The sequence below is a fragment of the Diospyros lotus genome, chromosome 7 (genome assembly GCF_014633365.1).
Source record: "Diospyros lotus cultivar Yz01 chromosome 7, ASM1463336v1, whole genome shotgun sequence".
Taxonomy (NCBI): Eukaryota; Viridiplantae; Streptophyta; class Magnoliopsida; order Ericales; family Ebenaceae; genus Diospyros; species Diospyros lotus.
In genome coordinates this window covers 7,417,771-7,430,224 of record NC_068344.1, presented here as the reverse complement: position 1 = coordinate 7,430,224, position 12,454 = coordinate 7,417,771, and the positions used below count along the sequence as shown (strand labels likewise).

Below are 12,454 nucleotides of genomic sequence, written 5' to 3'. Positions count from 1 at the left end.
AGAAGAACCTCTAAGTGATAAGGATTTGCTTCTTGCAATCCTGAATGGACTGGATTATGACTATGAGATAGTAGTTAGTCTTATTACCTACCAAATGGACGATATAGACCTTGAGAAGGTCCAGTACTTGTTACTGATGCATGAGCAAAGATTAAATTCTAAGAATTCGGCACATACTTCATCTGTCAATGTTGAGTCAGTTATGCCATCTTATATGCATGTAAATATGACTGCATACACACTGAGGAGTTTTGGAAATTCGATGAATAATAGAGGAGGTTTTGCTCGAAATAGACGTGGTTTTGTAAATCGAGGAGGAAGAGGTAGAGGCAAACAATCAGGAAAGAGGATTTACTGTTAGCTTTGTGGCAAGACAGGGCATTTTGGTGATAAATGTTATCATCGGTTTGATAGAAACTTTCAGTGGAATTCTCTTATGTCTAGTTCAAGTTTTGGAAGGCCACCAATGGTTTCCCAATCAGATTCACGAGCTTTTCTAGCCTCCCTTAGTGATTCTAACGAGGCCTACATGAGTGATCTAGGTTCTGTTCAAGGAACTCATTATAATCATTTTTCTTAGCTTGTTGATAATACACCTTTGTCACAACTTTCTTTAACAGATCTGGCTTGGTTTGTTGACTCCGAAGCTACAAACCGTATAACCTCAAACCTTAACAATCTCTCCCTTCATGCTCCTTACAACGACAATGATAAAGTCTCCGTTAGTAATGGTAAGCAACTTACTATTTCTAATGTTGGTCTTGGACATTTGTGTACTCAAACCACACCTATTTCCACTATTTCTTTACCAAATGTTTTCCATGTTCCTACCATGAAAAGGAATCTAATCAGTGTCTCGCAACTTACAAGAGACCAAGATCTTGTTGCTGAATTTAACACTAGTTCTTATTTGATTAAGGACAAGAATATCGGGGAAGTGCTACTCAAAGGATGTCATAAGGATGGGCTATATCAACTGAGTTCAACACTTGATTTTGCTGTTTCCAGTGCTCCAGCCCAGCCTATTGAGTCTAATTCTATTTCTAGCAGTGCATCTTTGTTAGAATGTAATGTTTTTCCTTCAAATAAATGTAAGGGACATCTTCCATTATGTCATGGACTGTCACCTAGTGTTCATGTAGCACAAAATGAAAGAATGTATCATCAATGGCATGCCAAGCTAGGGCATCCATCATCTAATGTACTGCGTTTGATTCTTAATAAAATTCGTCTTCCTTGTTCTCATTCAAATGTCTCCTTTTGTGATTCGTGTAAGATTGGAAAACTTGGTCAACTTCCTTTTGCTAATTGTCCAATAACAACAAAGAAACCTCTTGAATTGATTTACTTAGATTTATGGGGTCCTTCTCCTTCTTTGTCTAGTGAAGGACATCAGTATTATATCATTTTCGTGGATTCTTATACAAGATATACATGGCTATACCCCTTGAAATTTAAATCAGATGCCCTGTCCACATTTGTAACATTTCATAAACTTGCTGAAGTTCAGTTTCAAACCAAATTAAAGGCCTTACAAACAGACAATGGATGAGAGTTTAAGGTATTTTTACCTATCTTCATCACTGTGGCATACAACCACAGTTTACTTGTCCTTATAATCACCAGCAAAATGGTGTTGCCGAAAAGAAACATAGCCACATAGTAGAAATGGGGCTCACTCTGTTATCTCATGCCATTAAAATTTTGGATTGAAGCCTTCCAAACAGCTGTTCATATTATCAATTTGCTTCCCTCTTCTTCTCTCAAATTTAAAATACCTTTTGAACTTCTCTATCATAAGCAGCCCAATTATCTGATGTTACAACCTTTTGGCTATGCTTGTTTTCCTTATCTACGCCCTTATAACAAGCACAAATTTGCTTTTCATTCAACCAAATGCATTTTCATTGGGTATAGTCATGTACAAGTAGGTTATAAATGTTTGCATTCTTTTGGTTGAATTTATTTCTCTTGACATGGGCAATTTAATCCAGATGAATTTCCATTTGATCGATTATTTTCTTCTCCTACTGTATCTCAACCTTGTCCAAATGGATTTTCTACTCTCTTTTTTGAGTCTCTTTCTGCGCCTGCTTCCTCTACAATAGCACAACCTGCGTCCTCTTCCTTATCAAACACTGCAGTTCCCTCACAATCCACATATTCTTTCTCTATTAATTATCCTACTACTGTTGTTTTTCCTCAGCCTGTTTCTAAACCCACAACACATAACACTAAACATAGTGCTTCACCTCTTTCTTTTGTTCATCCTATGCTTACCAGGTCCAAGGCTAAGCAGTTTCAGTTTACATCTCCTCATGCCCTAACTAGTTCCCTAGTGCCTAGTTCTGTTCATGGGGCCTTTTTAAACTCACGATGGGTTAAGGCTATGGAGGAAGAGTTCATAGCTTTGTAGCATAACCATACTTGAGACTTAGTTCCCTTTTCTGAAGATATGAGCCTCATTGGCTGCAAGTGGATGTATTGAATTAAGTATAATCTTGATGGAGCAGTGCTTAAGCACAAGGCTAGGTTGGTAGTCAAGGGTTTTCTTCAAATACCAAGAGTTGATTATGTTGAAACTTTCAGTCTAGTTGTTAAGGCTCTTAACTATTCGAGTTTTATTCACCTTGGCTATTACTTTTGGTTGGGACATACAACAGGTAGATATTAATAATGCCTTTTTGAATGGAGATTTGACTAAGAAAGTTTAGATGTCCCAACCTGAAGGGTTTATTGATGCTTGGTACCCCTCCCATGTTTGTAAGCTATGGAAATCTCTCTATGGCCTTAAACATGCGCCTTGAGCATGGTACACTAAATTGAGAGTTGCTTTGCAGTCATGGGGATTTATAAGGGTTGTATCTGATGCCTCACTGTTTATTAAACGTACTTCTTAGTTTGTGTTGTTTGCACTAGTGTATGTTGATGATATATTGATCACCGGTTCTAATTCTACAACCCTTGGAGCCTTTATTCATGATTTGGACACAAACTTTGCTCTAAAAACTCTAGGATCTGTTCATTATTTCTTAGGCTTTGAAGCTCACAGAAATCAAATTGGGATTTATCTTACAAAGTCTAAATATGCTTTGGATTTATTGAAGAAAGCAGGTATGTAAGACTGTAAAACATGTGATACCCCTATGAATTCTGCTGTGTCACTAACCAATGATGGTGATTCCTTTGACAATCCATCTTTATATCGTACAATAATTGACTCCTTACAATATTTGACCTACACTAGACCAGATATCTCTTTTGCAGTCAATAAGCTCAATCAATTTTTATCTTCTCCAAAACAACAACATTGGATAACTTGTAAACAGCTGCTTAGATATCTCAAGAGCACTCCTGGTTTAGGCCTCTTTTTCTCACTAGCACCTATTGACTTACCACTGATTATATATACTAATGCGGATCACGCCGGATGTTAGGTTAGTAGGCGATCTACTAGTGGTGTTTGTGTATTTCTTGGGCACAATTTGATAGTTTGGAGTTCAAGGAAGCAAACAATGGTTGCTTGATCAGTTGGAGAGGCTGAATATAGAGCTATGGCGCAAAGGGTGATTGAAATATTATGGCTGAAATCTCTGTTTTCAAAGCTGGGGTATAAGTGTGGTCCAACACCAATAGTGTGGAGTGATAATATGGCTGCTCAAAGTATTGCTGAAAATTCAGTATTTCATTCTCGCATTAAACATATTGAGATTGATGTCCATTTTGTCTGAGAAAAGGTTGAAAATGGTGAGGTTGAAATTTGGTATGTGCCTACTTTACATCAGTTAGCTGACATCTTCACTAAGGGTTTGCCAAGAAGCAGGTTTCAGTATTTGTGTGATAGAATCAACCTAAAGGAATCACCTATTCAAGCAGCTTCAACTTCTCAAGCTTTTACAGAAAAGTAGTTGGTCAAAAGGGAGTCTCAATTGAGGGGGAATGTGAAAGAAAATATTACATGAAATTGACTTTCTAGCTTTAATTTTGTATTTGGTGTTTTTGTTCTTTAATTATGTTGTATTTGTTGTTGTATGTTGTAGTAGTTAGTCTTGGACTTGCGCTTATGTTAGCGCCTTTGTTAGGTCGGTAGCTTAGGCTCTTACTGAGTATATAATCAGCATAGTCTTATTTTATCTTGTCTTGATTCTCTCTTCTTCACTTGAAGTAATATTCAGAGCATTTCTTCGTCTTCGTTTGTGCCCTAATCTCTGCATTAGCTCATTCATTACATTCCCTCTCAATTCTCTCATTTTCCCCCCCAATTCTATCTCTATATCTCTCTCTTGATCATTCTAATTTTCTACACTACAAGTCTCGTGTCTGAGACTTGACATTTTGGTATCAGAGCCGGTTGTCCTCGGTTGTGATTCTGGCATCAGGCGGTGTGTTGATTGGTATAATTGAGGCGGGCCAAAAGGTGATCAGGATGGTGGAAGGAACTCGAATGAAGCAGTTAAAAAATCGCACGGAGGCGATGGAATTTGGGATGAATCAGACGCAGGAAGCTGTGGCCCATAGCAGAAAGGAGATCGGGATGATCCAAGAGGAGCTATGCGAAGATTTGGTAGCCTCTCGGGAGGGAGTCCAACGAGAATTAACAAGGAACTAAGAGAATATGGAGCAATTTGGACAGAGAATCAACAACATGTTCAACATGCTATCATCCTTGCCTCAATTTCGGTTGTCATCAAAATTCCCTCCCAGAATGGGTTCAGAGCAAGGATTGGTGGGACTAGGAATCTTCCCTAGGCCTCAAGGAGTCACTGAAGCGGGAAATTCATCCTACGAGGAGATTGACGATCAGGTAAGAGAAGTTAATTCCCCTAGATCCAATCAAGGCCCCATATCGAGATTGGAGATCCCTCTCTTTGAAGGATCCAAACCATGGTGGTGGATCTGAAGGTGTGAGAGGTTCTTCCAATTTTATAGTGTAATTGAGAATCAAAGGATCAATCTAGCTACTGCCTATCTAAATGATACGGTTGATGCATGGTTCCAAGGATGGTATAGATTGAGGGGGATGAATGCTAGGTGGATAGATTTTGCTGAAGAATTATGTGTAAGATTTGGTGAGCGAAACATGACGGATATAATAGAAGAGTTTAACAAGCTCAAGCATGAAGGATTAGTGACTGAATATTAAGAGAAGTTTGAGGAATTAGGGGCATTGGTGTGGAATGCACAACCTACCTTAGTGGATCAATACTTTGTGTCTAGCTTTATTAGCGGCCTCAGGATGAATTGGGGTCAATGGTAAAAATGATGATGCCTACCACGGTTAGACAAGCTGCTAAGAAGGCTAGACTCCAAGAGTTAACGTTGGAGGTGATTTACAAGAAGAACAGGACAATGGTTAGACCCCTACTACCTAGCAACCTTTCCTCAGTAGGAATTACTCGTGCCTTAGTGGCTGGAGGGGTAGTAGGAGGGCATAGGGCCAATCCCAACCTCGTAATGATCCCCTACTATGGAGTAGAGGATGCTCATGGGGCTGTGTTACAGATGTGGAGAAAAGTTTGGGCCGGGGCATATTTATAGGAGACAATTGTTGAATATGGAAGGGGAGGAGAATGACAGAGGTGAAGAAGGGGAGGATGGAATAGAAGGGGGGCCTAGGCAAGACATAACAACAACCTCTACCATCGAAGAAACAGAGGAAGAAGGGGTAGAAATCTCATTTCATGCTCTTAGAGGGGGTAAAACTGTGAAGATCATCAAAGTGCAAGGACAAGTGGGAGAAAGGAAGCTGTTGGTGGTAATAGATAGTGGTTGTACGCATAGCTTCTTAAATGAAGCTATTGGCTTGGAGTTGAGATGCAAGATGATTGCCACAACCCCATTATCAATGATAATGGCTAATGGGAGTAAAATGTACAGCCACAACAAGTGTGAAGGGTTCAAGTGGTTTATGGAAGGGCAGAAGTTCCAAACTGATTTGAGAATCCTTGAATTGGGAAGGTGTGATATAGTTTTGGCCGTTGATTGGATGAGAACAGTAAACCCTCTCACATTTGACTTAAACAAATTGGAAGTCACCTTGGATATGGGGGGTACTAAATTGACTCTGAGGGGCATCATGGAGCAGGGAGAGTGTAAACTGATAAAGGGGAGCATGTTACAGAGGCTAATGTAGAGCAAAGGGGGGCAGATTGCTGAATTATATTCTATCCACACGCGGGAATGGAATGGACAGGAAGGAAGGGAAATGGAGTATGAACAACCGAAGGAGGGCAGCATGGCCGTCCTACAGTTCCCTACTAAGGTACTACTTCCTAATAGCTTAAATTTACTCTTGCGAGAATTTCAAGACCTATTTGTTGAGCCCCACTCACTGCCACCCAAAAGAGCCCTTGACCATTCCATTTCCATATACCTTAAGCCAAACTCACTTCCCATAAACCTACGTGCATATAGATACTCATCCATCCAAAAAGTTGAGATAGAGAAGAAAGTCTCTAATATGCTCCGTACTTCTATAATCAGACTGTCTCAAAGCCCATTTGCCTCTCTCGTTTTACTTGTTAAAAAAAAGATGGATGCTAGAGGTTTTGTGTTGACTATTGTCAACTCAATGCCAACACCATCAAAAACAAGTTTCGTATATCCCTCATTGATGGCCTTTTAGATGAATTGAATGGGGCATAGATTTTTTCCAAACTAGACCTAAGATCTGGCTATCACTAGATCTGGATGACTCCTAATGACATACCCAAAACTGCATTTGCTACACATCAAAGGCTATATGAATTTGTGGTGATGCCCTTTGGGCTCACCAATGCCCCAACCACTTTCGAGGCCCTAATGAACTAAGTTTTCGAGCGTTACTTGAGGAAGTTTATCCTAGTTTTCTTTGATGACATCCTCATATACAACCCAAACTATGAACAACACCTAGACCACTTTTGTAGCTCCTTTGAGGTCTTGACTTCTAACAAGTTGTATGTTAAGCTATCAAAGTTTATTTTTGTTGAAAAAGAAGTGGAGTATTTAGGCCATATTATATCGGGAGAAAGGGTGAAGACAGATCCCAATAAGATCACATCCATGGTGGAGTGGTCTAGGCCTCAAACAGTTAAAGAACTAAGGGGTTTCTTTGGGTTAACAGGATACTACCGGAAGTTCATACAGAATTATGTCCTCATCAGTAAACCCCTAATTGAACTCCTCAAGAAGGACAACTTCCAATGGGATCCAAGGGCAGAGTCAGCTTTCTTGACACTCAAGAAGGCTATAACAGAGGCACTGGTGCTAGCTCTCCCAGACCTTTCTAAGACATTTGTGGTTGAAACAAATGCATGCGACAATGGGATAGGTGCGGTGTTAATGTAGGAGAGAAGACCCCTGTCCTATATTAGTCAAGCGTTGGCTCCAAGACACTTAGGCCTAAGTGTGTATGACAAGGAGCTATTGGTCGTGATAGGAGTTATTGAGAAGTGGAGGCACTACCTAGAAGCAGGACCCTTCATTATCAAGACTGACCACGAGAGCTTGCAATTTTTAGCCCAACAAAGGCTACACACCCAGTTGCAAAGGAATGGAGTGTCCAAATTAATGGGGTTGGATTATACTATTGTGTATCGCAAGGGGAAGGAAAATGTGGTAGCTGACACCCTCTCAAGAAGGGAAGAAAAAGGGGAATTTCGGTCTATAATGTCTGTGGTGTTTGAGTGGGTTAAGGAGGTGGTAGGAAGCTATGACCAAACCCCATGGGTGCAAGACCTAATAACTCAGCTTGCAGTTTAGTCCACAGAAAAGTCAGGGTATACCCTTTCCAATGGATTGGTAAGATTCAATGGTAGGGTAGTTGTGGGAGAGAATGAGCTACTCAAAAGGTGGATCATAGCCTCTTTACATGCTTCTCCAATAGGCGGCCACTCGGGGATACAAGCCACTTATCAGAAGGTGAGGCAAATGCTACCCAAATCATATTGCAAGGATGTAGTTTTGGTTGTGGTAGATAGACTGACTAAGTTCTCCCATTTTATCAGTCTAACCCATCCTTTTCAACACAAGGGGTAGCAAGTAAGTTCATGTATTCAGTGGTTAAACTACATGGGGTTCCTAAGTCAATTGTCTGGGATAGGGACAAGATTTTCACATGTATGTTTTGGCATGAATTGTTCAGGAGCATGGGGGTAGGGTCGCACATGTCCACAACCTACCATCCCCAAACTGATGGCCGAACCGAGAGAGTTAACCATTGTTTGGAGGCTTATCCGAGGTGCATGTGTTTCAATAGGCCAAGGAGGTTGAATCGGTGGCTATCTTTAGCTTAGTGGTGGTACAATTTCAGCCACCACAGTGCCATCAACAAGATCCCTTTTGAAGCAGTGTTTGGCTATAAGCCACCCATCATACTAGCCTTATCGAGTTCTACAGCTATTATGGCTTCGGTGGAGTAGTACTTACAACAGAGGTAGGAGGTTTTGAAGGTATTGAAGAGAGAGTTAGCCAACACAAAACAGGATGAAGCAAAATGCCGATAAGAAAAGTAGTGACTGGACCTTCGAAGTAGGGGACATAGTTTATTTGAGAGTGAAGAGGTCTTTACAACAACCATTCACATCTATGCTTGCATCCATTAAATCATTGGCGGTAGTTAGTTCAGAGATCCCTACGGTGGATGAGGAAGAGGAAGTGATAGTGGAGCCACAGGCCATTTTGGACAAGAGAGTGATCTACCAAGGTTCTTTGCCCCTAACACAAGTGCTAGTCATGTGGTTGCACATGGATCCTCATCACACCACTTGGGGGAATATCTACCGGATTTGATGACCCAATTCCTGCGAGCTACAGGACTGACAAGAATGCTTTCAAGGGGTGGGGAATGTTATGTCCCAGCGCCAGTTTTGTAATTTTTTGAAATGAACTTTTGTAATAACCATAGCTCACATGGGCCACTTGTGATAGTGGGAACTAGAACTTTCCTCACGGTTATAATATAAACCACGGGAAGGGCGTAAATAAGGCTGGTTGTAGGAGGATGGGACTTGTATGTTGAATGAAAAGATCTTTCCCTCTTGAATTTTCTCATTTCCCTCTCAATTCTCTCATTTTCCCTCCCAATTCTATCTCTATTTGTCTCTCTCGATCCTTCTAATTTTTTGCACTACAAGTCTCGTGTCCGAGACTTGACACGTAGGTCCAGTTTAGAGAATATTGAGGCATGCTTAAGTTCATCTAGTAGGTCTTTAATGGTTGGAATAGGAAATTTATCTTTAATAGTGATGGCATTGAGCTATCTATAGTCAACACAGAAATGCTAGGTGCCATCTTTTTTCTTAACCAATAGGACGGGGGAAGCAAAAGGGCGGTGGCTAGGTTTGATAATAGATTAGCTCAACTTTTCTTTTACAAGTTTCTCAATCTTAGATTTCAGTTTTGGTGGGTATCGGTAAGACCTGATGTTTACTGGTTCCACATTAGGAATGAGGGGTATGGTGTGGTCCAATGATCTTTTGGGTGGTAGTGACTTAGATTCTACAAAAAGATCTTGATATTCAACAAGTAATAAATCAAGGAGGGCCAGTTCATGTACCTTCCAATTGGCTGTAGGTATTTGGAACCCCTAGTTTAGATCTTCCTCCCCCCTTTGTCTCTTGTTGCTTAGTGGCTTCAATTGAAAACAATTGTGCTGCCTGTGATATTTTCTTCTTAAATAATTGTTGCAGCTTCTTCCCTTTGATTAGTTTGCATGTTCCTACCTCCATGTTTCCCTGCAACACCACTCTTCTTCCCTCTTCTAGAGTTACCTCCATTTTGTTAAAATCAAAGCTGATTGGACTCACTTCTCGCATCCAATCAACCCCCAACACAGTATGGCATCCCCCCAACTTGAACAACCTTAAATCAGCCTGGAAATCCGCCCTTTGCATTTCCCAACAGAACCCTAGGCATGCGGATTTGTTGATCACCTTATTCCCATTAGCCATTGTGACAGACAAATGGTTGTGTGCTAGCTAATTGGTAGTTCATCTTCTTAGCTGTTCCCTCATCAATGAAACTGTGGGTACTCCCACTGTCAATCAAGACCATTAGGGTACCGTCCTGCACCTTTCCCTCCACCTTAATGATCTTGCTGCTAGCTACTCCCTTAATTGCATGTAAGGAAATAGCACCACCGCCTTCTTCTTCCTCTTGTTCTATCACAACCAATTCTTCCTCCATCTTCTCCTCCTCCTCCTCCTAAAAGAAGCAACTGCTTCTTACACTGATGTCCTGTGGAGTATTTGTCCCCGCACCTAAAACATAACCCTACTACTCTCCTCTGCTCGATAAGCTTTCTCCCTCTGCTGTAGATTCATGTTAGGGGGTGTAGATGTCAAGTATTTCACCCCAGTTCCTCCCCTTAGGATATCCTTCCCCTACATCTTCCCTCCAGATAGCACTACCCTTGGATTGGCCCCTCTGTTCTAACTCTTTTGTTTTTTCATTTAGGCCTCCACTATCAACTCCTCTAATGAGGCTCCCTCAATTGTTTGTGGTTTCAACATCTTAATTGTCGATTGTATCTCATCATTCAACACCCCTCCCCCAAACAACACACACACACACACACAAAACTAGAGACAAAATACTCCTCAGTCATAAAGGGGTTCCTACTTAGCATAAGGGACTTCAGTTCCTCAAATCTTAATTGGTACTCTTGCACGGTACCATCCTTCTCCAGCCTATTAAATTCCTCTACAGTGTCCATCATCCCCCCCCCCCCCCCCCCCCATATTGAACCTCCCACATAATCCCTAGGTGAAATCATCCCAAGTATAATTGTCCATTACCTTGGACCACCCCTGAAACCACACATCCCCCACACCATTAAGGTAGGCTGATGCTAGAGTCACCTTTTGATCGTCTGCTACCTGGTGGATGCTAAACAGTTTTTCACACCTCCTTATCCACCAACGAGGCTTCTGCCCCTCGGAACACTGGTAATTCCAATTTTGGTTCTAGAAAACAGTTTGGTGTGGAGGAATTTGAGCCTCTCGCCTCCTTTCCACTTGATTCTCTCCCACCACTACTGGATCTCCCTCCAACTCAGATGATCCCATATTACGGGTGTTATTTCCATTCCCTGGAAGGATCACATCCATCCTATCTCTAGGGGGAAAATCAAGAGATATCCTTACCTGATTCTGGCTCGAGAACATGAGCATGAATTGTTGCAATTGATCACGCAATAGATTCCCCTGCTCTTGCATCTCTTCCCTTATCTGTTCTCGCATGTCCTTGCGTAAGTCTACGCGCAATCTTCCTACTATCGTCTCCAATTTCTGGTCTATCGCCATCTCCATCCTTTCTTCCATTGAATCCACTCTGTTTTGCATCTCCGTCATTGAAACGGACATCTATTGTAGCTGAGTTTCCATGTGCTTCATTCGGGTACTGTCTGCCATGCTTGATTGCCCTTCACAATTCACCGGCTAGAATCTGGCTCTGATACCAATGTGTCATATCCTTGATCTGACAAAGGAAATTCTCAATCGTAGAGAATTGATCGAGTGGGAGAATTGGGAATTTAGGGGGAAGAATTTAGAGAAAAGGGAGGGAAATAAGAGAGAAAGAGAATTGAGGAGGGAAATTGATTTCCTTACTTCATTCATCATGTGGGATTAGGCGCGGATTAGTATTATTTATACTGATCTGGAGCCAAGTTTGGGTGCCAAAACAGTTACCCAACTTGCCCACTTGGTCTTACAACATGTCCAAAGGCATGCTGGAACATTTCTCCAGCTATGCCAAACACAGTTTTATTTTTACAAGGCTCAGCAGCCACTACGACAACAGCTAAACAGCCTGTTAATGTGACATTTATGTAGCCTCCTAATGTAGCTACATTAAAATCTCAAGTACAAAAGGACATTATACCTTTTCAAGAATGCTGAACTCTTACACACACCATCTCTTTGCCTCCCTCTCTCCCTCTTTAACCGAGATAATTTTAGTTTCTGTTTACCATGTGACATCAATACCATCTGATGTTTGTGATGTTTTTTGTTGGTTCCTCCTGCACAAAATGGAAGTATTTTGCAGAAGTTATGAAAGTCTTTTGTCCGTGGACATGTGGTTCTATTTCTCTTCATACTTGGTATTTCTTCATCCCTATAAATTGGAGCATTCGGGGGAAAACATGGCCTGCATGTTCATGTAACTCTCTTTCTAATGTTGGTTGTTGGGAATGATCTCCATGCATGTGAAAATTAGGTAGAGTTTCTCTGTTAGAAGATGTCGTAATTTTCATATATTAATAACTTTTTCTTTTTGAAGAGGGCATCAATCATTTATCCAGTCTTAACATATTCCGTCCAAAATTCACTTTCTATCTTTTTCATGTCCATTTATCATATTTTAACTCCTAACATTTTGTGTACTAATTTTGTGTTTTACAAGTTCAATTTTTTTTTTTTTTCAAAATTTTTAACTAACTAGTTTGAATGCTTATTCATTATGCTGTTAA

General features: G+C 40.9%; 1 protein-coding gene across 1 annotated transcript in view; it reads left to right on the top strand.

The window, feature by feature from the left end:
* Positions 1-12,454, top strand: part of LOC127805504 (chaperone protein dnaJ 15-like) — a 73,727-nt gene that overhangs the window by 35,440 nt on the left and 25,833 nt on the right. The window lies entirely within an intron of this gene.